The 25,904-nt window shown below is 39.1% G+C and overlaps 1 protein-coding gene across 1 annotated transcript in view; it reads left to right on the plus strand.

Moving 5' to 3' along the window:
* Positions 1-25,904, plus strand: part of LOC122799348 (transmembrane protein 132D-like) — a 2,658,181-nt gene that overhangs the window by 2,332,648 nt on the left and 299,629 nt on the right. The gene's annotated exons all lie outside the window — the stretch shown is intronic.

Below are 25,904 nucleotides of genomic sequence, written 5' to 3' on the forward strand. Positions count from 1 at the left end.
TACACCTGTCCTGCTGGCTGAGACTGTTGTTGGGTACATAAACCTCGCTGACAGGGATGTGTGAGTCATATGGACACACATGTGGCCCAGCACATTTCCTGCAGTGGGTTTTGTCACCCTGTGTAGTACTGGCTACTATGGTGACTCCAGTATTTGTTACAGATGTCATGGAGCCACTATGAGTGTCTATTATCTGCTGGCATACCAGTCAGCCACCCGATTCCCTTGTATGCTCACATCCATACCATAGATACAGGTAATGACACATTCTACTCTATTCAGCAATTGGTAGGTTGATGGACTTACCTTGTGGGTGTGCCAGTATTCAGGATGGTGCTGGAGGGCTGCCTATGTCGGATGCACATAGTACACTCCCTATACATGGCTGAGCACAGGCAGTGTCATGTTTGGCATCCCTTTTACTATATGTGCGAGTTAGAGAGAGGTGTCATTCCCTAGGTCCCTACTCTGTCAGTGTACGTGCTATGCGTTGCCTCTTTGCCAAGGCCAGGGCATACTGGGCATGCCTCCTTCTGCCTACTGGGGCAGGCTCAGGTTGTTCCTCCTCCAAGTCAGTCTCTGCCTGTGCAGGTCTTGGCATTGGTGGAGGTCTGTGTGGCCCTGCCCCATGCTGTTCCTGTGGCAGCTGTTTTCGCAGCATCATATTGTGTAGCATGGCACATACCATAACAATTTGAGTACATGTAGCTGGTGAGTAGTACAAGACTCCACCGGATGTGTCCAGGCACTGGAACCATGACTTGAGCATCCCAAATACATGCTCTATTATGATTCTGGTCTGTGCATGTGCTTCATTATGGCATTCTTGTTCAGGTGTGTGTGCATTTCTGATGGTTGTCATCAGCCACGGCTCCAGTGCGTAACCAGCATCCCCCACTAGGTGACTGTAAGGGATGTCCCCATTGGTAAATCTCTGGTACAGCTGTGTCAGATGCCAGATGTGGGAATCGTGATAACTTCCAGGGCAGCCAGCACGCACATTCATTATAATGCCCTGGGCATTGCACATGACCTGACAGTTGATGGAGTGGAAACCCTTGCGGTTGATGTAGACCCTACCCTTATCATCGGGTGGTGCTTTGATGCATATGTGCATGCAGTCTATAGCACCCACTACCTCAGGGTATTCTGCTATTTAGTAGAAGAGAAGCATATTGCTGGCCAACACCTCACAGGTGTTGAGGAAATATACATGCTCACCGACATGTGCTGACATGGCATCCAGGAACTGGTGGAATACTCTGGATGCTGATGCCTGTGAGATCCCCATGATATCCCAAGTTGAGCTTTGGGAGGTACCTGTGGCTAGTATTCCTAGGCATACACATACCTTGGTATCCACTGGGATGGTTTCCCCTTTGTCAATTCGGTGTGTCAGGCGTGGCCGGCACAGCTCAACAATTTGCTGTAGGAGGTCCCTGTCCACCCTATAGTGCTCCACTATGTCCAGCTCATGTAGCCCCTGGTAGGTTACCCTGGGTCTGTACACTCTTCTCCGTCTCCTCACTGTGGGTTGGTCGACAGCATTCACATCCTCACCACCCTCAGCCTCTTCCACATGTTGTTGTATGATGCCTGCTGCAGCCCCTATCATTTTGTTGTCTTGTTTGTTAAACGTTCCCCGCTTGTATACACCGGTGGTGTAGAGTATGGGAAAAACTAGAGGGGAAGGTGTTTGCATAGTTTATAGTAGTGTTTTGGGCTGGGCTGGTCTGCTGCCTGTGTAATTGGCTGATTCTGATACATTTCACCTGCCAGCTAAGCTAGTTCTCCTTGATTACCTTCCTACTGCTGTTTTCCCTTCCCATTGCCTTCCTGTTTAAGCCCAGGGGTGCGCCGCACAAACACAGTGCTCAAATGTGCACAGAGCTGCTATTTCCTGGTTTACTTTTTTTTCTTTAATATGCGGTGCGTGGTGTGCACACCCACTTAGGCATTCTAAAGAGTGCTAGACAGCCTCAGACACACACCCTTTTTTTGATGCTTTTTTACAGCTTATGATATATGGAGGTCCAGTTTTAGCTGCTCATCTGTGATGACACCTAGTAGTTTTACCTCAGTTACCTGTTCATTACTGGTGTTGTTGGTAAAGATTAAGATGAAATATGACTTTTTTAGACAGTTGTCTGAGAATAACTAGTATCAGATCTGTCATTATAGGTTTAGCAGGAGTTTTGAGTTACTTAATCTTGACTACACAGAGCAGATTAATGTGGAATCATCTGTGTATTGGACTATAGTAGTATGTTTAGCAGCTTATGGAAGTCATTACTGGAGATGTATGGGCCCTAGAACTGATCCTTGCAGCACTTCTATGCTTATGGGGAGGAAAGACGAGAAGTCAGTTTGCCATCTGATGGCTTGTGCTCTATTTGATAGGTAGTTATGAAACCAACATAAGGAGTGTTTAGCTAGGCCTATGGAAGAAGGATTTTGAAGGCATTTCAGGTGGGAAACAATATCAAAAGCATTGCACAGGTCTACGAAAAGTGCTGAAACTAGGTTGCCTTCGTGTCTTTGTGTATGTATGGTTGTAGTGAAGTGTGGAGTAGTTGTGCTATGATGGGATACAAAACAATGTTGTATTGGGAAGAGAAGTTATTTTTCTAGCATTGAGCTGATTATTTGCTTTCATCCACATTTCTCTAGTACTTTTGTTAAGGCTGATAGTATACCTATCAGTTTGTTCACTGGATGTACCTTCTTTGTGATGGAGTATGATTAATGATGTTTTCCATACTGATGCATCAGGGATCTAGTCATTAGGCTTGATATAGGATAGGAAATTACATCTGTGGCTATTTTTAAGATCTTCACCTAGCTGGAATGTCAGGGGCATTGGTAGTAGGCTTTACTTTATGGAGGGTGTTTTTGGTCATGGCAATTGGAACAGTTTGAAGAAATAAATGTTCAAGGAAATTATAAGATTGTTAGGGGTCTATGAGTGTTTGATTGGATGTGTTGCCAATCAAAGATATGACTGTTAATAAAGTGGATATTAAATGATTGGCAATGCTATTATGTTGGTTTGGTATTTTTTGAGTAGGTTGTGTGCTTTGTCATGGATTTAGAAGCTTATTAACTCATGCCCAGAAGAATTTAGGGTTATTAGGGTGCTTATTTTAGTGTGTGCAGATTTTATTTTTTTATATACATTTAATATACATCTTTGGTTGTTGAGATATTTAGCTTCGTTATTTAGTTGTCTGTAAGTTTGTTGGCTGTTTTATTTTTTTACCAAGTTTTGAATGCTTTGTCTCTCTGTTTTAGGATTTGTTTAGCTCCTAAGGATAGACATGCAGCTCAGTTAGATTTCACTTTCTTTGATCTAAGTGGAATGAGGGATTCTAGGATGCTTAAGAAGACTGTAAATTGTGTTACAGCATAATGTAAAGGGAGAGTCCTAAGTGTTTCCCAGTGATATTGTCTGTTTATAAATGTTTCTTTATGGGAGGTGGGCATTTTTCTAGCCAGGGCATCGTGCTGAGTTCTAGGGTTGCTGTTCTGCAGCCTGACTGCATAGATAGGTAGATGGTCACTTAGACTATCAGAGAGATTTTATCAGAAAAGGATGTTAACATCCAGTTTAGGTTGGAGTATCTGACAATGCCTTATTATACCTTGTTGGAGTAGAGAAGAGTTGGGGAAATTTATAAAGCTGGATATTATTAGTTCTACTGCTGGATTTTGTTTGTCAGTCAATATTAGTATCACTCAATATGATGTTTTTTATGAGATTAGGAAAGATCCAACGTGTGGTATCTTTAAGTATGATAATATTAATACCTGGGGATAGTAAATTCCAGTAATGGCTATTTTTTGTGTTTATTTTTTTATTTTATTATTATTTTATTTATTGAGTAATATTATCAGAATTTCAGAATTAGAAAATGTTGGAATAGTTTGAAGAAACAGAGAAATGTCAGTACTATGCTTGTACAGTATTGCTGCTCTGCTAGCATTCTCTGACTTTATCCTGCCTTATAGTACTGTACCCAGGAGGTAGTATTTTCTCATTTTTTTGTATCATGGAGCAGCCATGTTTCAGTGATTATGAGGACACCTGGGGACTGAGTAGTCATCCAGGTATGCAGTTCAGGAAGTCTATTATAAATACTTCATATGTTGGTAGGGTATAAATGGAGGCCAGGGGCTGGCTGAAGATGAGTTTGGGTTGGAATGCTGCTAATTAGAGGAGTATTCCCTACCGTGAGACTAGGAGAAGTTGGGCAAGGATTTGGGTGAATTTCACCACTTAATTTTATTGACATGTACATATAATGTTGTGGGTAGTTTTTTTGGGGGGGTTAGGCCTGGCGTTATGATTAAGTATAGGTGGATATACATGAACAAACATATATGTGGGGAGATGACAACATGGGAGGAGAGATGGTGGGACAGTTTTGTGTAATGGTTGTGCTGTTGGGGTGTGTACATTGGATGTAGGTAGGATGGTACATGTGTTACAATGGAGAGCAATCATTATGTGTAGTCTGGTTAAGGGGGTAGACAGAAACAATATCTAATGGTATATGGATAGTAGAGAGTGTGTAAAGGAAAGAAAGTCCTAGAAAAGTGTTAATGACTATGTTAGAAGCAAGTTACTAAGTTTGCAATGGTTTTAAGAGTAATGATTGACTGGAGTTTTAGGAGGATTATTTGTGTGTTCGGAGAGGAAATGTTCATGAAATGCAGAGTAGAGTTGCTTCAGGGAATTTAAACAACATTTAACAGTTTGGGGGGGCACTAACTGAGGATTGTTAGTCTTGTGGGGTATAATTCCAGTGTGAGTGCTTGAAAAAAAGATAGAACCAGCTTGTGTTTATTTATTTATGTTTCATTTTGCTTAGAAGTAAGGCACTACGGTGCAACTGGTGTTAACTGTAGTTCTAGGTGGGGCTTAGCTATGGAGTGTGCAGTTTGGAGTTTGGGGTATAGTAGTTGAGTGGCAGTGTGATGTTTTAATTGATAGATTGGTATGGCTGTGGTTATGGTTATGGGTGAAATAAATGCAATGTAAGAGCGCTTGAGAATTTGGTGTAGGGAGGACAGAAGAGCAAGACTGAGCAGAGCAAATCTAAGTGAAATGAGATATTCACCTCCTGTTTAGCTAGGTGTCCAGAAACAATCTGAATAGTTTGGAGTAAAACAACAGATCGGGTTTTTAGATCAATGTGTGTATAGGTACCTTTAAGAAGCTATCTAAGGGCTTGCACAAGTGTATAAATACTGAGCATGTGTGAGTCTGACTGCCATTTTCTAGTAAGCTGTTGAGATGTAAGCATGTATGTCTGTTATGTCTGTCTGTTAATCAGTTCATTTATATTTTATGATGCTGCTATCCATCCTGCCTCTAGAAATCATACCTACCCTAAAATTGACTGTACCTCACAAGTGGCACCCCATACGACTACCCAAAACAATTCCCACCCAGCAACAATCATCCATGTCCCTCTTACATAAGAGCAACATGCAATGCATTCTGGATTAAGGAATCTTACTTACCTGAATCTGGCTAGATCATCAAAATCTTAGAGTCATTAACCTAGTAACTACCCCCGCTCCTGAAATTGGTACCGCTCCTCCCACCAGTAAACCCAATTCTACCCCTAAGCAAATATCAAACCCTGGTATAACTTGCCCACAACATACCCTATTTTCCTTTGGCCTTACACTACCCAGCTGCACCAACCTTGACTCCAGTGTTGTCCTAGCATGAATTTCCTTAACGGTAGACATTCTGAACTCGAGTGTCAGTCCTCGTCCCTAACTGCAAGGTTTCAAACCTAGGCTGACAGAACAGGTTTGCATTTCATGAGTATTAAGCCTGAAACCCAAATGTGTCATAATTCTCTGCCTTCAGCCCCCATGCTTTGGCAATCAACTGTCAGGCAACTACCATTTTATGAGAAACAGACCCCAAAGAACTTAAGGCCAAAATCTGGACAGTCTGCAAAATTGTGTACAGTAAAGAGGTATGTTTCAACTTCTAGCCCAACTTCCAGCCAGACCACAAATAACCAAAGGACAAGGTCCACCACAGAACAAACCTTAAATACTGCTCATACAAACTCATAGTTGCCAAAATAACCACACAGCTGAAGAGAAACACGAAGACACTCAAAAAGGCACTCATTGTGTTCTGGACTAAATCCTCTGTACCCAGCCATGCATTGCTAGGCTCAAAGCAATACCCCACACCTGTTATAAATATCTACTTTTTATTTATTTATTTATTTTTTTATTTTTAGCCCATAAGCGAAACACCCAAAACCACACAGCCTGTGCCATTCCAAACAAATGGGGTGAGGAAAGACCCAGAACAGGGACAGACCCCAACCACCGGTCGCACATCCCAGAAAACTGCTGGCACAACTGGACCTGCACCAAAATGCAGCTCTCCAATGACACGAGATGCAAAGCAACTGGAAAACGATACAACAATCTGGACTCCCTGTGACCCTTGGTGCCACCAAAAGGCAATGCCCCACTCCACCGGGTGTGAAAGAACAAGCCCCTCCCTACTAGTTCTCCTACTGCAAAACCATCACAACAAATTTTATCCACATCAATCTACAGATGAGTAGCAACACATTAAACCAACTCCCTGTGCAACAGGCAAATGATTCACAAACACACAACCCATCTCCACATCACCAAGCTGCCTGCAGTATGAGCCAGCGAACAAGAGCAAAAGAAGCATCCTCCTCATCAACCAACAGCCCGAGCTAGCTGTTTTGCCACCAAGCCATGCTGGACAACAAAACAAAAATGCGCAAAACCAAAAATCAGCATCCAAATCCTTTGACCTCTGATCAACTGCCCCACCAACAATAGGTCCAGGCTTCAAAACTGGAAAACATCACCGTGCTTCTCTGGCCCTAGTCACACACTACTGGATTTAGCTCTGCCATCAAGCATGAAATCAACCAACTATTCACTCATTCTCCAGACAACTGCCTAGCTCACTTCACAGCCATGGAAGATCCAGAGCCTGCTCTCGCATTCAGCGGGGGCAGAGCAAACAATATAGACCTGGACAAGACAGAAGTCCATTCAAGGACATGCAAACACAAGTGCTCCCACATCTACACACCTACAGTCAAAATGCAGAATCTCCATGTCACCCACCTCTGGGATCCAATGAAAACTGGAGCACCCAGTCAACGAACAAAAAAAAAAAAAAACATGAAGAAACAAAGAAGACATCAAGACTACACAAAAAAGGGGCACCTCAAATGAGTACCCCAGTAGGAAAACCAGCACTGAGAGACCCTGCCACAAGTGCAACAACCTCACCAACTGAGCTCTCTTCCCTCTTCGCTGTTGCTCGAAGATCAAAATAGCAAGCCGTGTATTTGTAGGAGGAGACACCATAGTGAACCTGCAAAAGAAAATGAACTCCACCAATGTGCCCTGCAATGTCTCCCTACAACCATTTTCCACTAAAATAAACAATGGTAACAACTCCATTAACATGACGCAAAATTGGAAGATTTGGTGAACACCTCATATCCAACAACACTGCCACTGCTGCCCATGTTGGCACCACCTCCCCCACACTCTACCTCTACTGTAATGACCACAAAGGCTATTACCAGTCCTTTATTTTTTTAAAAGGAAAACAGTGATTTGCAAACAGTATTCCACAAAGAAAACATGCAACAAAGAAGGGCACCTCATCATCCCGGTCAACACAAAAGCACCTCCAACATCCCAACCCATGAACCACCTGGAGGCCCAGAAAGCCAAGAAGAGCCAAACACACCATCACCATCCAGGGGACTCAGACATCAAACATTAAAGTAAACAATTTCAAAAGTTAATGGAAGGAGAGGTTCTGTATCATACCAATGCTTATTTTCTGGATGATAGGCTGTACCACACCTCCTTGGCAGTGTTGCCCAACTCCCAAAAGTCTGTGAGTGACATGCAAAATTCCACAAAGAGATGTAACGTTGGTACTGTCTGACTTCATTCTGTGTGGGATTTTCATTGAGCATGCTGACCAAGTTGTCTAATCAGCATGTACACTTTGAATACGAATGACGCTTTATTGTATAATTTGTAATATTTTAAGTCAGAACACTGTTGGCATATTACATACAGTTCTAGATTTTAAGCTATAATTCTAAATGATTTTCAAAAACCAGTGTTACAAACTGCTTTTTATTTCTGTATTGTATTGACATATTAAAACAGTATTGAATTACTGAGTTGTAAAAAAGAATGTGCAATGCAGAATGCAAACTATATTATATTCCACAGACTTCATATCCCTATGTTTCTACATTGGCAGGCATTTTCATTTCAGAATCATGTTTGATATTGACGATTTTTAATATATGACACATAAATGTGGTTTTACAGTGATTTAGATAATGAACAAAGTATAGCTTTATGTTTCAATGCCCAATTAATGTGCAAACCACATAGTCCATGCATGCACAGACCACCAAGTTACCTCAAGCGAGACACACTCTCCGAGCCCAAAGCCCATGAAAAGAAACTTGTGGCTCCCTCAACCTTTGTGACTGCCAAAACTCCACACAACACCCCCACCACCAACGAATGCAAACGCCAACCTCCCAACATCTGACAAAAGAGACACAACAGTAAAACGGACTCACCAAGAAACAATCCACTACCTGGATGAAACATCCAAAATGGAGACACTGGCTACCCAAGCATCCACCTGGCTCAACCAACACACCAGGAGCCTAACCACAAAGCTACTGGAAATCAGTCCCCTGCATGGATGCTGCCACCAGTTTACAGTAGGACTGACCCCAAACGCTGAAATCTTCCAAGCCTATAGATCATGATTCCAATTTTTTTTTTTTTTATATTTCATTAAGAGCTGCCGACGAACTGACTACCCCAACAGCCTAGCCTCTCAGGCTTGGTAACCACCTGCCCCCGAGATCAAAGCTATGGATCTCTAACCCCCCTGACCTGAGGATTCACAGTACCCTACCGAACGAGAATAAATAAACTAACTAAATAAATAAATAAATAATACATACCACATACCACCTGCCACCAACCAATAACAAGAGGCCTACCTTATCTCCTCTTATACCTACAGGTCATCATGGGCATACAATGCCTTAGCAGCAAGTTCATGCCAGAATGTGCTTACTTGCCCAGCTATACTTGTCTAAACCTGTAAGCTCCTTCCCTCCCTTACCTCATTTCCTCCTAATCATTCCTCCCTCTATTTAACCCTTTCATCTCCCCAGCCCACCTAACTCCCACTACTATCAAACTAACCCCTCTTGAAGATGTCCCTGGACAACTTAGTTTGTTGCCAAACCTCTTTTACCACACCTGTTTGTCACCTATGTTACAGAGGGGTGAGTAACATGGTGTCAGAAGTGGCATGTCTGAAAGGACATGGTGTCAGAGGCATGGCTAAAATGACTTGTTGCCAGAAAAAGTTCCAATTTCTCCAGTTTGAGTCCAAGAGGCATCCAGTTTGTTTTGGAGGAATATAGAGGAATGGATTATCCCTACTGCACATATAATTTGCAAAACAGGTCAGAAACGAATTTCAGATGTTAAACCTTGCTCAAATAATTTTTTATTCACAAAATATGAAACAAAGCATACAGAACACTCTAAACGATATTTAAATAAACCAAATGTCCAATATTGATAAAAATATTCAAATTACTACAGAAAATTTTTGAAATAAAGTCCGAATTGCATAAAACAAATAAAAGAAAATGACCACATTTTTGCTAAGCACATATTTTTGCATTAATTAAAGATATCTGAGTTATCAGAAGTGTATGAAGTGTTTGCATGTTTGTGCAGTACTACAGTTAAGTTATTTCACAAGATAAAGCCATTTCAGAGCATATTTTGCAAACTACAAAATTTCGAAGAGTTTATTGTGCATTTGAATGCTATTAGAGGCTCTCATAGCACACCTTGTTCATACATAATTATAAGGGCCATATTTTCAGTGCGTTTGTGCATAATTTGTTGGCATGACAGATGGATTTTGAAAACTCAGTGCACTTGTGTTTGACAATAATATTGCAGAAAACTGGAGAGTGTTTGAGCAAGAGTACAACATTTTTATACAGGCTGTATTTTTTTGATAAAGATGACTGTACAAAGGAATTTATTCTACTTAATTTATCTGGGTCAGAAGCCACTGAAAGGCAACATTCATTTGTGTATGTTCCTGCTATCTTTGCAGAAGAGGGGGAAAACCATTATATTGTTGTACCTGCTGAGTCAAGGGATGACACAGAGTGCTTAAAATGTAAATTTAGAAAAATGTGTAACACCCCGGACAAACATTACAATGGAAAGACACTTATTTTACACAAGGGATCAAAAGACTGGTGAAACTTTTGCAGCATATGTAACTGATTTGAGAAATAAGGCTAAAACATGCAGATTTGATGATTTAAGGGATGAGTTGATAAAAAACAGGCGTGTGTGGTATTAAGGATGATGCTGTGAGAAAGATTTTGCTACATGATACTGATCTGACATTGAATAAGGCCTTTGAGATTTGTCAGATATACAAGCTCACAGAAAAGCACACAAATATGCTTACAAAGGGGTCCTATTACCTGACTGAATGTTTAGGTTAGCGAATACCTAAACGTCTAACAGGTAATAGCGAAAGCAAAAAAACATGAACGGATGATTTAATGCAGGGAAAGAATTCCCTTGACGATTATGCAGATTTTGCCCCTTTCCCCACTGTAGAGTGATCTCAGAGTTGGTAATATTTAGTTAGGGGAGGTGTGGTTGGCACAGCCCCCTACATCGAGGGGTGTGGGTGGCGAAGCCCCCCATTTCAATTTTTTTTTTTTTTTTTTTTGTGGCCAAGGGAATTCATTCCGTACATTAAATTTGTAGCAAAACACAAGTCTCTTAACGTTCCTTAAGGACTTCTCTCGAACCTCTTGTAAGAACAGATCCAAAAACAAATGTAACAGAGTTCAAACTGGCCATAATCTTTTATTATAAAACATAAATTCTTTCAGGTTAAAAAACCCTTCATCAGACAAACTTCACATAATCAACATTATGTTAAATTGGCAGTTCGCTGTTTTAATTTTTCGATATTACCAGTTCGACATTTAGGTATTCACTAACCTAAACATTCGATCGGGTAATATAGACGCCTTACGAATGAGAAATGCATGCTTCCAGTAACTTCCAGAGCTCGTGTTGATAGTATGCAGCATGTGGTTAAAAGAAACAGGTGCAAGTACAGAAGCCTCAGAAAAGTTCTGGACAGAGCACATCAAGTAAATCTTAAGCTCAATCCACAGAAATACAAATTCAGACTACAAGACGTCACTTATTTTGGTCATTTATTTACCAGTTCAGCCGTACGAACAGCCCCTTCCAAGCACACAGTCATTCTTGAGATGCCAGCTCCAGACAAGGTTCAAGCCCTTTAACATTTTCTTGGCATGGTTAACTACCTAGGCAAGTTCATTCCAGACTTGAGTCAAATAAAAGCACCACTCAGAAAGCTGACACTTAAAGATGTATCCTGGTCTTGGTTAGAACAGCACCAAAGAACATTTGCTGCCCTGAAACAGAGAATTGCCAGTCCACCAACTCTCCCATGCTATGATGTCCACAAACCAATTACTCTTTCATATGATGCTTCGAGATTTGGTCTAGGTGCAATCATTCTACAAGAGGGTCAACCTGTTGCCTGTGCATTGAGAACTCTTACCCAAACTGAAATGCAGTCTGCTCAGATTGAGAAAGAGCTTTTGGCAATTGTGTTTGCATGTTCAAAGTTCCATGATTATGTTTATGGTAGACCTATCCAGATTGAAACAGACCACCAACCTCTAGTCACTATTTTGAAAAAGCCTGCATATAGAGCTCTAACCAGATTGCAGTGTACGATGTTGAGGTTGCAAAACTATAATTTCATTGTTGTCTACAAGAAAGGCAAACTTTTTACCTTGCTGATGCATTGTCCACATTGCCCAGAAACACCACTGAACAGCATGAGAACAAGAACCTTGATTTTGAAGTCATGGAAGTGAGAAATTTTTTTTCCACACATTTTGATGAGATGAGAGATCGCACATTCACAGATCCAGTTTTACAGAGGCTTAACCATTTTATTCAACAAGGATGGCCATCAAAGCAGTCTAGTTTTCAGGAAATGCAATCTTATTTTCCATACAGATATGAGATTTTATGTGACAATGGTATCATTATGAAAGCTCCGAAAGTAATTGTTCTAAAGTCCTTGCAACAAGAGTATATTATTATCTTGCACCGTGGTCACCCAGGAGCAGACTCTACCAAAAGAAGGACAAGAGCTCGAGTATTTTAGCCTTCTATGTCACAAGATTTTGACAGAGTGCTATTATGTTGTTCTGTGTGTAATAGTACTAAGCCAAATCAACTGAAAGAACTACTTCCTCTAAACCAGATTCCTGAACTACCTTGGTCAACAGTAGCTACTGACATTTTAGAATTTAATATTCAACATTATTTGGTGTTAGTAGACTCTTATTCAAATTGGTTTGAGATTGACCTATTTCCTAATCTAGCATCCAACACTGTCATTACTAAGATGAAGTGTCATTTTGCAGTCCATGACAGTCTGCACAAAGTTATTTCAGACAATGGCACACAGTTTACAAGGCAACAGTTCAAAAGATTTGCTGAAGAGTGGGACTTTACTCATGTCACGAGCACCTCAGTGTATCTGCAGTCGAATGGTATGGCAGGAGGTGCAGTTCAAAGTACAAAACAGTTACTAGAGAAGTCAAAACAAGGCAGTAGTGATGTTTTCCTGAATCTTTTGAATCTCAGAAATATTCCTTGTGATAAATATCTTGGTTCAACTGCCCAGAGACTTCTGTCGAGACAAACCAGAACCACATTACCAATCAATAGTCAATTGTTTGTTCCATGTGTCAAGAACAGCAGGTCATTGAAAACCAATCTGTTGAAGAAGCATTTAACCCAGAAGTCCTGCTATGATAAAACCAGCAAACCACTCAATCCATTATGAGAAGGAGAAGTGGTAAGGATACAAAAATACAAAGGTTATGACTGGATTGGAGTCGTGAAGAATATTTGCTCAGAGCTGAGACTGTACATTGTAGAATCGCAAGGAATAGAGTTTAGGCAGAATTTTAAACATTTGATGCCAGTGTCTGAGTCTATACTACAGCACGTAGCCTGTGAGAAAGACTCGTTATGTCAGAGAGAGTTGTGCAGTGTTCCAGTTCCAGAGGAAGTTCCAGAGAATATTCCCATTCCTGTGATGAATCCAGAAGTTCCTGATACAAGTTGTTCACTGAAGACTGTTCCTGTTGCTAAACCAAGTCCAGATTGTTAGGTTACCAGATCTGGTTGCATCTCCAGACCATGTTATAGATATACAGCAACTTGGACATGAACATTGTGTTGGATTCTAATGTCTATAATAATGCATGTCTAACACCAATGTTATTTTCAACTAAGGGCAATTTTTTTAAGAGGGAAGATGTAGATCAATGTGTGTGTATGTATCTTTAATAAGCTGTCTAAGGGCTTGCACAAGTGTATAAATACTGAGCACGTGTGTGCCTGACTGCCATTTTGTTGTAAGCTGTTGAGATGTAAGCATGTACGTCTGTAAGGTCTGTTTGTTAATCAGTTCATTTATATTTTATGATGCTGATATCCATCTTGATGTGTTTCTATGTAATAAAGCATCTAAATGAGCTACCCCGCCTGTTCATCATCTATGTTAGAGAGGGGCGAGCGACAAAGTTCATCTAATTATGTGAAGGAAATTCATGCAGAGCCACGTCAAGAAGTTAAGTATGATGTGGGAGCTGTAAGTAATATAGGGTAGCTGTAAGTAGTATAGTATAGTATAGGGAGAACACTCTTAATCTCTAGTGTGTTTTAGACAAAGCACCAGTACTGTTCCCTTGTACCCTGTTGGCGAGAGAGATGGAAGGAAGGAAGACATGATGACAGAAAATGGGGGTGAGTAAGGTGTGAAACACAACAGAAAAAGTGGGTGGGCAGTAGGAAGAAACGACATGCAAATTACTCCAGAATTAACCAGTTGTACCTCAGTGTGAGTAGCCTAGGTTACTCTTCCCACCACCACACAGAGAGCACCAAAACAATGAGGAAAAAAGAAATATGAATAATGTAGGATTGCAGCTCAGGAAAAAACAACATACTAGCTCAGAGCTGGAAGTAGCTTAACAGGTGTCAAGGGCAAATGAGAATTAAACTTAAGGATGGTAGCCTAAGGCAGAGTTCTATGAAGGCATGCAGTGACACTGAGGATCTATGAAGGCATTCAGTGGCACTGAGGATCTATGAAGGCATGCAGTGACACTGAGGATCTATGAAGGCATGCAGTGACACTGAGGATCTATGAAGGCATGCAGTGACACTGAGAATCTATGAAGGCATGAAGTGACACTGATGATCTATGAAGGCATGCAGTGACACTGAGGATCTATGAAGGCATGCAGTGACACTGAGGAGAGGCCAGAGGAGCCAAATAATGGCAGTAGAAAGTCTAGATAAAAGTGGAGGAAAAATAAGAGAAAGAAATAGTTGAAGAGTACGAGCAGTGCAAAAGGCCAACAAGGAGAAAACGTCAGTGTCTCTTAGGAAGCAGAGAGTAAAAGCTGATCAGTACATCAGGAGACTAGTACATTTAACAGGTGGTATGCATGCTACGTTATTTAGTACTGTTGCCTGCCATTCATTACCTTCTCTATATAACCATTGCAGGATGTTCTGGCTAAAACATACCAGAGCGTTTCCTCAAATAACCACATTTTGTTAGATAATTTCAACTTAAAATGGGTATAGTCAAGGAGGGGCTTGATAAATAGAAAGGTTCCACTGAAATATCTTTCACAAGTAGTTACTGAGCCCAAAATGCAAACTCAAACACTGTGTGCAATACCTTATCAGATTCCCTTTAGAAAATAAGTTCTACAGATGTACTGTCATATGCATATCCACAGTTACTTAGTGGTTACTGTCCAATTTTTCATACTGGACATTTAAAATGTTCTGAGCTAAGGATTTTCTCATCAGTGCGAGAGCTATGTTCTGTAATGAAGGCTATCTTTCACTCCATGTGTATTTCGTCTGAACATCTTTATTGCAGGCTCTTTTCATTGTGTGTTTTTTTAAACAGACTTGACTTTTTTTTACTTAAGGTGGTAGTGTCAAAACCCTCACGGGTGCTGCATGGAGTTTAATGTCTGATAAAAAATATGTTTTTGCTATTTGTTTAGCATGTTCAAGTTACACCTATCATGACAAAAAAGTATAATTCACTGTATTCAGAGAGGTAAACCCTAAGAATGCTGCATGCATTTAAGAACTGGAGATAAGGGTTTGTAAACGTATCTTGAAAGAAAAAGGATGGAGAGCATACCCTGGATGTGTCTTGAATAACCTTATAAAGGTAATGAAAAATGATTTCCCAGGAGGGTTAACATCCTTGGCTTTCTTGTTGTAAAGTTAAACTTAAGTGAGAGAGAGAGACAGACAGACAGAGCATACTGCAAGTGAAAAGAAATGTAGGATCCAGACAGGTATCTGGAATTCCAAACATTGACAAGGAATTGAAGGATAAATATCAAGGCTGCAAACCCTGCTTTCTAAGGAAATCTTTGTTGGTCACCCCAGGTTGTTCAGAAAGGCTATTACAATCTTGCATATGAATGATAATAAAAGTTGTTCAGGTTACTGCAATAACGTCCCTACGCTTAGCAGTCAGTTAATCTGCTGAAATCACACATATCTGAGAAGATTAAATTAAAAGTGATTGATTGATATTTGGTCGGATGTCATTTCTGTGTTTCTGTTCCCTTTATTTAAATTCTAAATGTGAGAATTGTAACTTCCTCATCTACCATATTCAGCATTGCAGGCTGCTTCTCCTTTCTTGATGGATGTAAGGTCATGGAGTTAGTATATTTATATAAGGGGTTGTAAGGAAAGAAGCCACCCTCATGAAGGGTTAGGTAAGCTTGATCCTCTGCAAAAGTAGTTTGTGCAGTTTGTTTCTATGCATAGCTGTGTTTTCCGTCATTTGTGATCAAAGACATACCTGTTTGATGTAGGGGATAAGAATAAATCAATCAGAGGGGAGGAATCGAACATATATGGTTCACTGATGACATAAATGCATAATTAGCTAACTCACACCTGGCAGAAGTGAAACTCCTGACACCCAAGGAGTTTCTTGTTGAAAAGTTTTTGCCGAGTTATTTTATTGAAAATGATACAAAATCTGCCTTTGAACAAATCTAAATATCTTGAAAACTGCTAATGTTACAAAAAAATCATAAAACATGAAAGCTGATAGCACTCAACTCCCTTGACAATGCTGGTATTCATTTTTCATATTGATGCAAAGCTGATGTTATACTGAGCAATACATTTAACAAAAAATATTGTATATTATAGAAATTATGCTAATGTTAATATCTCTGTAACCACAGCAGATGGACACCTTTCTATTTGTGGCATTTTTGTTCATTCAGAAGTGGTCTTCAGCTTGCTGTACTGCCCTAACTCTGCCCCAACCTTAAACATGCACATTATAGGGAAGTAAATAGTGTGGGAAGAAATAGCCAGGGAATTGTTATGGCTAGGCTTGTATAGGCCCTAGGGCCAAAAAAGTAGTACCAACCTATGAACCGTAAAAAAATTCCATAACGCTTCCACTTTTCAAACAAATTTAAAATTCATTTTTGGGTGTTATGGTTTGTACATCAGAAAAGGAAATTTAATTCCTTTTTCGATATACTGGGTTTCAGTTGTTTGTGTCATCCGTATTATAAATGATTGGCATGCTGTGTGTTTTGATCATTTAACATGGTCACCATTCATAATATGATGATATGTACAGTATATATTAGCTTTTTTTGTCATTAACTCTTAGGGGACATTTTTATTCATCAGCTTTGAGAGGATATTTTCTGCTCTAGAAACATCACTTAGTGTAGTTTAGAAGACTTGGTCTGGGATGCATTTGTATGAGCTGAGCTTGTATGAAGACAGAATATTTTAAGATGGCAGTGAGCTACTGAAGATACTACTGAGGCTGGCAAATGTGTGAAGTGCACAGGAAGTATGTAGGAGGAGCCTGGGAATAGAACAGTAAAGGAATAATCCTGCCTAGTTGTGGATAAAATGGGATGCATATTGGGTAGAACAGGAGGAAATAAATGTGTCAACACAGGGCTCTGGGGAACTATTCTGAAAGCTGATGGGGCAAATAAATTTCATTAACTTTTCTTGAATGCTAAAACCAGAAAATGAAAAAATACTTTAAATAACTATATATTCAGTCATCACTATCATATATGCAATCCCTGTTCTTCTGAAACATATCATTCCTTAATGCTATATAATCTGCCTGCTTGCCCTTAATTTTTGAAAGTTACTGATATGTTTTATTAATGTTACAAGGATGTGGGTCTTATGATGGAAATGAGACCTGTCACCTTAATGATTTTCCATTTAGAAAGCAACATTCTAAAGAATGCATACCTTATGCCACCTGAAGTATAAACTAGCAAAACTGCAGCAGCAGTCTGAGATATTTCACGTTCTTTATGTGTATAAACCTTGAGAGCAGAGTCTTCGTAATGAGCCTTGTTCCCAGCTTTTCCTTATCAGTAATGGCAGCTAAGCTATTCTGAGCGAAATTGTTTATATGAAATGTTCACTGCTGCTCCTACATGAAGCACGCACTCTGCCATCTTTCAGTTAACATTCTCATCCGTACAAGATAAGTAAACTGCATCGTTTTCCTTTCTTCTTTACCACTTATTTTGTGCTGACTTGTAGATCATGGATGTACTTTTTTATTCTGTACACAATGTTTCTGTTTGGTGAGTGACAGTTTTCCAACCAATCTGACATTTTGAGCTGGGAGTGATTGTTTTTCTTTCTTTTCTAAGTAGAAGTGCTGTTGCTAGCTGCACAGACTGTAACATATCAAAAAAATGATGGCCTTAAAAATATACAGCTTGTGCCAAAATACAAATCACAAGACACAATAAAATGTAACATTTCTTTAGAATACCCGACCAGAGACAGAAAGATCGTTTTCTTCTCCGAGCACCAAGTTAGTAATGGAATGTTGAGTATAGTGCAGGACAGACTTATCAAATAAGTGACTTGCTTGATAACTCACTTGACTGTATGATGAATGCAAATCCAGCTTTGTGAATTAATAGAATATGTTTTGTTAACACAACAAGAATTACATTTTTTTAATTAAGACCATTGACGCATAGTCCTTTTACAGGAGTGAACCGGGAGCAATGTCTGGTTAAATGGCTTGTTCAGAGTCACACAGCAGACAAATAGGTTCATAAGTAAGCCTAGCCAAGTTCCCTTTTTGTACTCAAATTAACCTATCCCATTAGGTCAGAGATTGTATCCATCCCAAGGTCAATAATTATATATGACCCCTAATGAGAATAAATGAGTTGATACCATAAATATTTTGAGGGGATCCATGATTGGGATAACGCATTTAGGAGCTGCTTCTGTACATTACAAATACAAGTGCAGTCCTGGGGTAAATTTTCTGTTTCCCATCCATCGATCTAAGTTGCATTGAGTATGGACAGGGATGAACTTTGTTTTATGTGGATGGGGAATGTCTTTCAGAGCAGCAGTATTATCTGCAAGATATATCTGCCCCTCCAAACCATTCTGCTGATGTTGCCGAAGAGCTTTAGATCCCTAGATGTAGTTTTTCTGATGTGATTTGACTTGCTGATGTGCAATAAATCCAACAGTATTGGGTCAGAGGATGCCCTGTATGCCAAACACAGATCACTTGTTAGTAGTCTGTAGGATACTAAGTATACTGACAGGGTTGAGTCCATTCATGTAGGACATGTTGTTTAGGCCTTGTATCCTTTTAGTAAGGTATCTCTGTAAATGGAGGATTAGGGAATCAAACCCAGGACAGCTGCAAGGTGTAGATATAGCAGCATAAAATCACAAACTGCTGTGCCACACTAGTCAGCTGAGGTGCCTACTAATATTGCATGCAACCTTTTGGTACAAATAATTTTGATTCCAAATAACCAGTAGTTCAAAAATCAGTGACATTTCTGCCACAACATATCCTGATACTAATTTCTAAATGCCATGTGTAGAACCACACTATATTCTGGAATGCTTTGTTAATGTAAGTTATATGTTATCATAGGTGGTAGTCACTGAATTTTAGCAACTAATTTGTGTGTTGTAGAAATTAGCAGCAGAAAATGTCTGCTCATTCCACCTGTTTCAATATATTTTACCTCACCTAGTGTTTGCTCAAAGTGAATATATTTTTTTAATGTCTAAATCTAAAGTTTTTCAATGCAGGTTTTTACCACTATTCCCAAATTAATCTAAAAGCCAAATTCTAAATCAAAATTTTCAAAGACTAGGCTTTTAGTATTATTTCTGAATTACAAGTTAATCTGAAAGACCCAGCATGAAGTATTGGCATAATTTTGGCATTATTTCTCGTGCACAAATAGTATGGCTTCATTAGTGTATATGTTTTCAGCTAGTTAGTTTTTTTTAGTCTTTAGTATAGACCAAACACAAGTCTTTGCCTTCAGTCTCTGTCATCATCCCAAATCTGCAGCTGTTTTAAACTTACCATGCCTAATTTAACTGTTTATTCTGCCTTTCAGTTACTGGCCTCAGAACTCTTCATCTTCTCTTCAAATTCCTTCTCTTGAAAAAAGAAAATCTCTTACAGAAGTAAGCATGAATGCTCATGCCCACACACACACACACACACACACTCTTACATGCAGAGACACATATGTACAGGTTTTCATGGTTACCTATTGTATTCTCGAAAGCCGACAACGTTGAATACGACATTGTCGACAAGAGAATGGCAAAAGTGCAGAACGTCGAACGGGTAAACGGAAATCTCTGTAAGGGGAGATTTCCATTTACATCAATGGAGTGCGGTTTCAGAGTTGGTATATTTAAGTAGTGGGGGTGTGGGGGTGCAGGGGTGCTTGCCCCCTACCTACACCCTTTATATTTTCTTTTTTCTTTTATTTACTTTTTCTGAACATTTGAAATTTTAATGGTTTGATCATTGAAGGTAGACCTTTAGTGATTCGAACCATTAAACTTTCGATGTTCTTATACAGACCCGGTATTAATACACAAACATGGATGGTGCAGTGGTGCAGCGGTAGCATTGTCACCTCACAGCAAGAGGTTCTCCAGTTCGATTCTCATCTGGCGTGCCTTCTGTGTGGAGTCTGCATGTCCTCCCTGTGTTCGTGTGGGTTTTTTCCAGGTACTCTGGTTTTCTCCACCATTACAAAGAGGTGTGTCTGGAGTGTATCTCCCTGGGCCTCTGCTGAAAATTGGCTTTGTTCCAAGTTGGGCTTTCCCAGTAAACAAATGTTAAATAAATAAAAATACACATATGTGCAACTGTGCACATCCATGAGGCTTCCTTGTTGTCATGTGATAGTCTAGTGCTTAGATCTTAACCAGCCAGAAACATACAAGTCTCTGATCATATCCTATTCATTATGTTCCATCTTTCCCCAATAATGCTGGTAATAAAAAGCCCTGATCACTGGCTATAATGCTAAACTATAATTCAATCCTTTCTGTGTTAAAGATGAAGTGAGTGTAGGACAGGAAGTAAAATTATACTAGGTTTTTAACAGTAGTGTTAAAGGGAACAATGTGTACGCAGAAAACATGGCAGTACAAGCAGCCAAGACCAAGAGATTGCTTCTCTCCTTTTCAGTGATCTCAAGGTCTAGTAGTTTGTCATCACTTTCCTACATGAGCTATGCAAAGCAAAATAAAAAAAATGCTACTCAAAGTATCACATTATGCTAGCAAAGTAAATTAAATTTAACAATGTCATTATAAAAGGCAAACAATAAAGTGTGGTATACTTAATACTTAAATGGGATCAGTACATTACATTGGTGATATTCAAATAAATCTCTTCACATTTGATCCTAGTAAGTAAAATTGAGGATAATATGTTTACTCAAGAAATGCTCAGGGTTATTTTTTATTTTTTTTTCATGAGACTGGCTTGTACTGGAGCTTGGAAAAATGCTGAATTATGTCAATGCTGTGCATATTGAAAACATTTTGATATGTTGAACAGGGCACTTATTTTTCTAAATGGAAGATTATTACCTGTATTCCTCAAACTAAATGTCCACTAAAATGAGAAACAATATGAGTCCATTCAGAGAGCTGATGGAACAGTGGAAGACTTCTTTACAGCTTGGTGCATTTTTTGGTTTAAATGTAAAAGTCTGTTATCATGAGCTCATGAGCTTAGCTGGTATAATAATGCAGAATACATGAGAAAACACAGCAAACATGTTATTATGCACCACTGCTTTAAAGAAAATATTTTTTAATATAACCGGTCTGATTGGGATGCTAACAATGCTAATTCTCAGAGAAACATTTTCTATTATTTAATTTATTTTTATATTTTATAAGGAATTAATATTCTAAATCTATATTTTCTAAGGCATCTTATTATTCCTAGAGGACAGTTTTAGTATATTTTTGTGAAAAAATTATTTTCTACAAAAGCTGCAACTTATATTAAACATAACCAGCTCTCTTATGTATATCTTGTCTGAGACATATTTGGTTGACAATGCTTCAGATTCATTCAGTTCAGCAGAAACTCGATTATCTCTCAATCTATACCCCCTATTAATGCTGACTCCCAGTTATTAAATTAAAATGAGCAAAGAATCAGTCCCAGAGATGGATTAGAATTTAAGCTGTTTACTAGAATATAAACAATCTACTGTCACAATTGTTTCCACTCATGATTATCATCTTTGGCAAAATGGATCTTTATCTTTGTTATTCCAATGACGATTTGTCTGTGGACTTGGAAGTGGTACAAATTGCTATAACACATAAAATGTGATTTAGTAAAGCAGATCCACAAACACAGAAAGCAGATATAATTGAAGTGTGTGTGAATGCAATTAGGTATTGCACAGATGGGTCATACCTTTTGTAACAGGGTCGATATCACATTATCGAAACTACAAAAGGTTGAATATTTCTCCATTAACCACAATTTGTCAAATGTGAATCTGTCAAACAAAAGCCGCCGCGAAAATCTTTCCCATGGTAAGTAACACTTTGGCCAACCTACCGACTGTAATAAAAGCACCAAAATGTAAAACCCACCCTGGTGGGGGGCTGTACCCCCCCCCCACACCCCCTAACTAAATATACCAACTCCAAGATCATACTACAGTGGGGAAAAGGGCAAAATCCTGATGATGGCCCACTGGTTACTTACTGTAGGAAACAGTTTGTGGAAACAATCATTCAATGGATGATGGTCAATGAAAAGGTATTCAACCTTTTGTGGTTTTGATAATTTGATATAGATCCTTTATAAATACCTAAATGATAAACTATAGTACAGGACAAAACAACACTACACAGCATACTGTAATGTATGCACAACTTCTTAGAACATAGAAATATTCGTATGCAGTATGCCATCTTGAAATCAACTAACAGAGCCTGTAACATCTTCCAAACATATATTCAGATTTGTATAGAGAATAGCAGAGGCACTTAGAGGCTGGGGGGGGGGGGGCACCATAGCTCTTAACCTGTTAGTGCAAGAATTCTGGACAAAGCCAAAAATAACAGGAGCAGGACCAGCCTTTGGTTAACTGGTGCCCTAGGCAAAAGATCTCCACAGAGTCTCCCTAACATCACCCTGTGCCCCCATCCTGGTCTACCTACACCATCTAGATTACTGGAAAAGTGCCCCTTCTAGAGTTTCACCCTAGGCGGCTGCCTAGTTACCCTATGCCTTTGGCCGGCAATGAACAGGGGCACAAAGAGCAAAAATGTGGGACAGATTTAAATTATTGGTCTTTTAAATGATAGAATAATGCAGTTTGAATTAGCATGTATTTTCTGAAGGACTAAATTCTGTCATTATTTAGTGACTTCAGTCCTCAATGATTTGCCTAAAAACACAACCTTTATGAGGAACAGACCAAAAATATGAGAAGAATTATGGACATTCTGTAAAAATCTTGATAATTGAGAGGTATGGGTGACACCACACAATTTACTTCACATGCAAATCTTGAATGCTGACTTCCTGGATTTTCTTTCTAATTTGGACCTGACCATTGGCAGTCATGTACTCATGCTTTGAACCATTCATGAACTATGATTCCTTTTCCATGGAGAGAATAGACTCCCAGGGCCACAGCAAGTCTTCACTTATTGAGTAAATAAACATAGATGCATATTTCTTGTACCTCAGCTTTGGAAAGATCCAGTCACAAATATGGGATGTCAGAAAATGTTTTACCGTAAGCAATTTTATGGGGTAAAATCAAAATATCTCTGGAGACAAAAACAAAAACAAATCAGCAGTGCTGCATTTTATAAACTGGGTGGCTCTGACAGGAAATATTGTTAGGCAACACAGATTCTCCAACATTGTGTTAATGTACAAGGAGAGCCCAATATCAAGTCCACAGCCTCATGGCAGCTTATTGAGCCACCGTGAAGCATGGGCTGGCAAAAAAATAAATGTCCATAATGTTGTTTGCATTCACTAACTGTGGCAATTTAGTGAGCATTAAAAATAAGAAAATAAACACAAATTACTTATCTCACAAAAGTAACTGTAGCAGCAACTGCTTTTACCATTTGAGTACTTAGTTTTATTTTTCAATTTATTTAGTTATTTTCATACGCACTAAACTGCCATGTTTATTAAAACAAACGTAATGCAGTTATGTGTATGTGTCTATGCGAGACAGAGACAGATAGACCGACAGAGTTCACATAGGTCTCAATTTCTTTGCCTCAGAATTCCGGAAATAGCCAACAATAAGACCCAAAATTAGGGAAATGTTTAACTAGTACCTTTATTCACTTAAAGTTGATAGAGCAACAGGTTTTGCATCAACATGCTTTTTTTGAATAATAGGAAGCATGAAATTAAAATGCCTGCATTTATTGTCTGATTGCAGTCCTAATTAATTTACCAGAAATAAATATACATTTTCAAGTGACAGAGCATAAATATAAGGCAAAATCACGGGCAGCTGAAAAATGTATGTGTGATGGTGGTGGGGTTGCAATGCATTGCACTATACGTATTTTTCCTTCAATTGATCAAAATGAGACCTCTGAGGTACACTGTCATTCTGTAATTTCTAGGCACATTTCTTGTGTGTGTGTGTATGTGTGTGTGTGTGTGTGTGTGTGTGTGTGTGTGTGTGTGTGTGTGTGTGTGTGTGTGTGTGTGTGTTGGATGCAAAATATGTCCTCTAATGACAACTACATGACCTACAGCAAATGTCAAACATTAGGTGGAGGAACTATTTTACATTAAACACACACAAACACACACACACACACACACACACACACACACACACACACACACACACACATATATATATATATATATACTACTAATAAAACAAATAATAAAACAATTTAACAGAGACCTCATTTTCTAAGTGCAATAATGCCCTCCAGTGTGAGAGCTACAGGAAAATAATGGATATTTCAGGGGTATGGAGGCCCTCCTCATGCAGTATCAGGCTTCATAACACCTCTGGATGGTCTGTTATTTCACTGTAACACCTACCTTGGTGGGCATTATTGATGCATGTTATGGAAGTCTCTGGTTCAGTTTCCATCAATTTATTTACATTCAGTCTAACTTAATTTAGCACTGGAACAGGGATGACTTGAGGATAATGCTGTTTGCACTTGCAGCACTTTTCTGAAAATTGGTAGACTAACTGAAATCAATGTAGATGACAGTACATTCATATCAAAACATTATTACACATAGGCTCATAGGTGATTACTAGGCTAATGGCAGAAGACCCTTTACAAGCTTTGCTAATAATACCCAGGATATGACAATATTGCATCTTAATAGTTTTTTTATAATCCTGTTGCTGATGTTTATTATTTGAACAAGAGTTTTTGACCTATTGTCAGGATAGAAGTTGTCTCTTCCTGGTGATGATGATTTATATTTGACCTAGTTAATTAGTACTGTGATATCTGTACTGCTAATGAAACATCTTTATTGCTTTACCTAGTGTTAATTTTAACATTCTCCTCACTCCATTTTTATTTCTCTTCAGCTGTTCAAACTTTTTATACTCACTTTTTCCACTCCCGGCTGTGCCCTATTTGGACTACAAAGAGCAGCTATATCCACCTACCTAAACCTGCCTGGGTATTTCCTCACCTGGGTAATCTAAATGCCCTTGGACTAAAAGCCACAGTAACTAATATTGTATGTCACAAAGTAATTTTGATTTTCTTTTACCTACTTTATGTATATTCTAATCCACTACACCTCCTAGATGTACAAGATAAACTGCCAGATCTGCCAGCAGCCATTACCCCCCTCCTGTTTTACTACTGTTGTAATCCACTGTCCGTCTCTACGATACTGCAGCCCCCCTACCTTTATTGTAATAACCCTCCCTTCTCCATTACTTTTCTTTGCTATTTTTATCCAACTGCTGCAATCTCTTTACAGGGTTATTACAGACTTTTGCCACTAAATGGCAGTCTTTACCCACCTCTAATCTCACTCTCGTTTCTCTTCCTGTCTCTTACTTTAAACCTTTTATGCTTGTTCACTCTTCTCCTTTACTATTTTCTTCTATAATCCTTTTAAACCTTGTACACATCTCCTCCCATAGTCCTTATAAACCCTTTACCTAGCCCTCCTTCTCCAACTTTACTACTCCTAGGCTATCCCTTTATCTCCCAGTTTTCCCTCTCTTTTAACTCTCCCTTCCTCAAACTCACAACTTCTG

The sequence above is a fragment of the Protopterus annectens genome, chromosome 4.part0, assembly GCF_019279795.1.
Source record: "Protopterus annectens isolate FY-2018-M chromosome 4.part0, PAN1.0, whole genome shotgun sequence".
Classification (NCBI taxonomy): Eukaryota; Metazoa; Chordata; order Ceratodontiformes; family Protopteridae; genus Protopterus; species Protopterus annectens.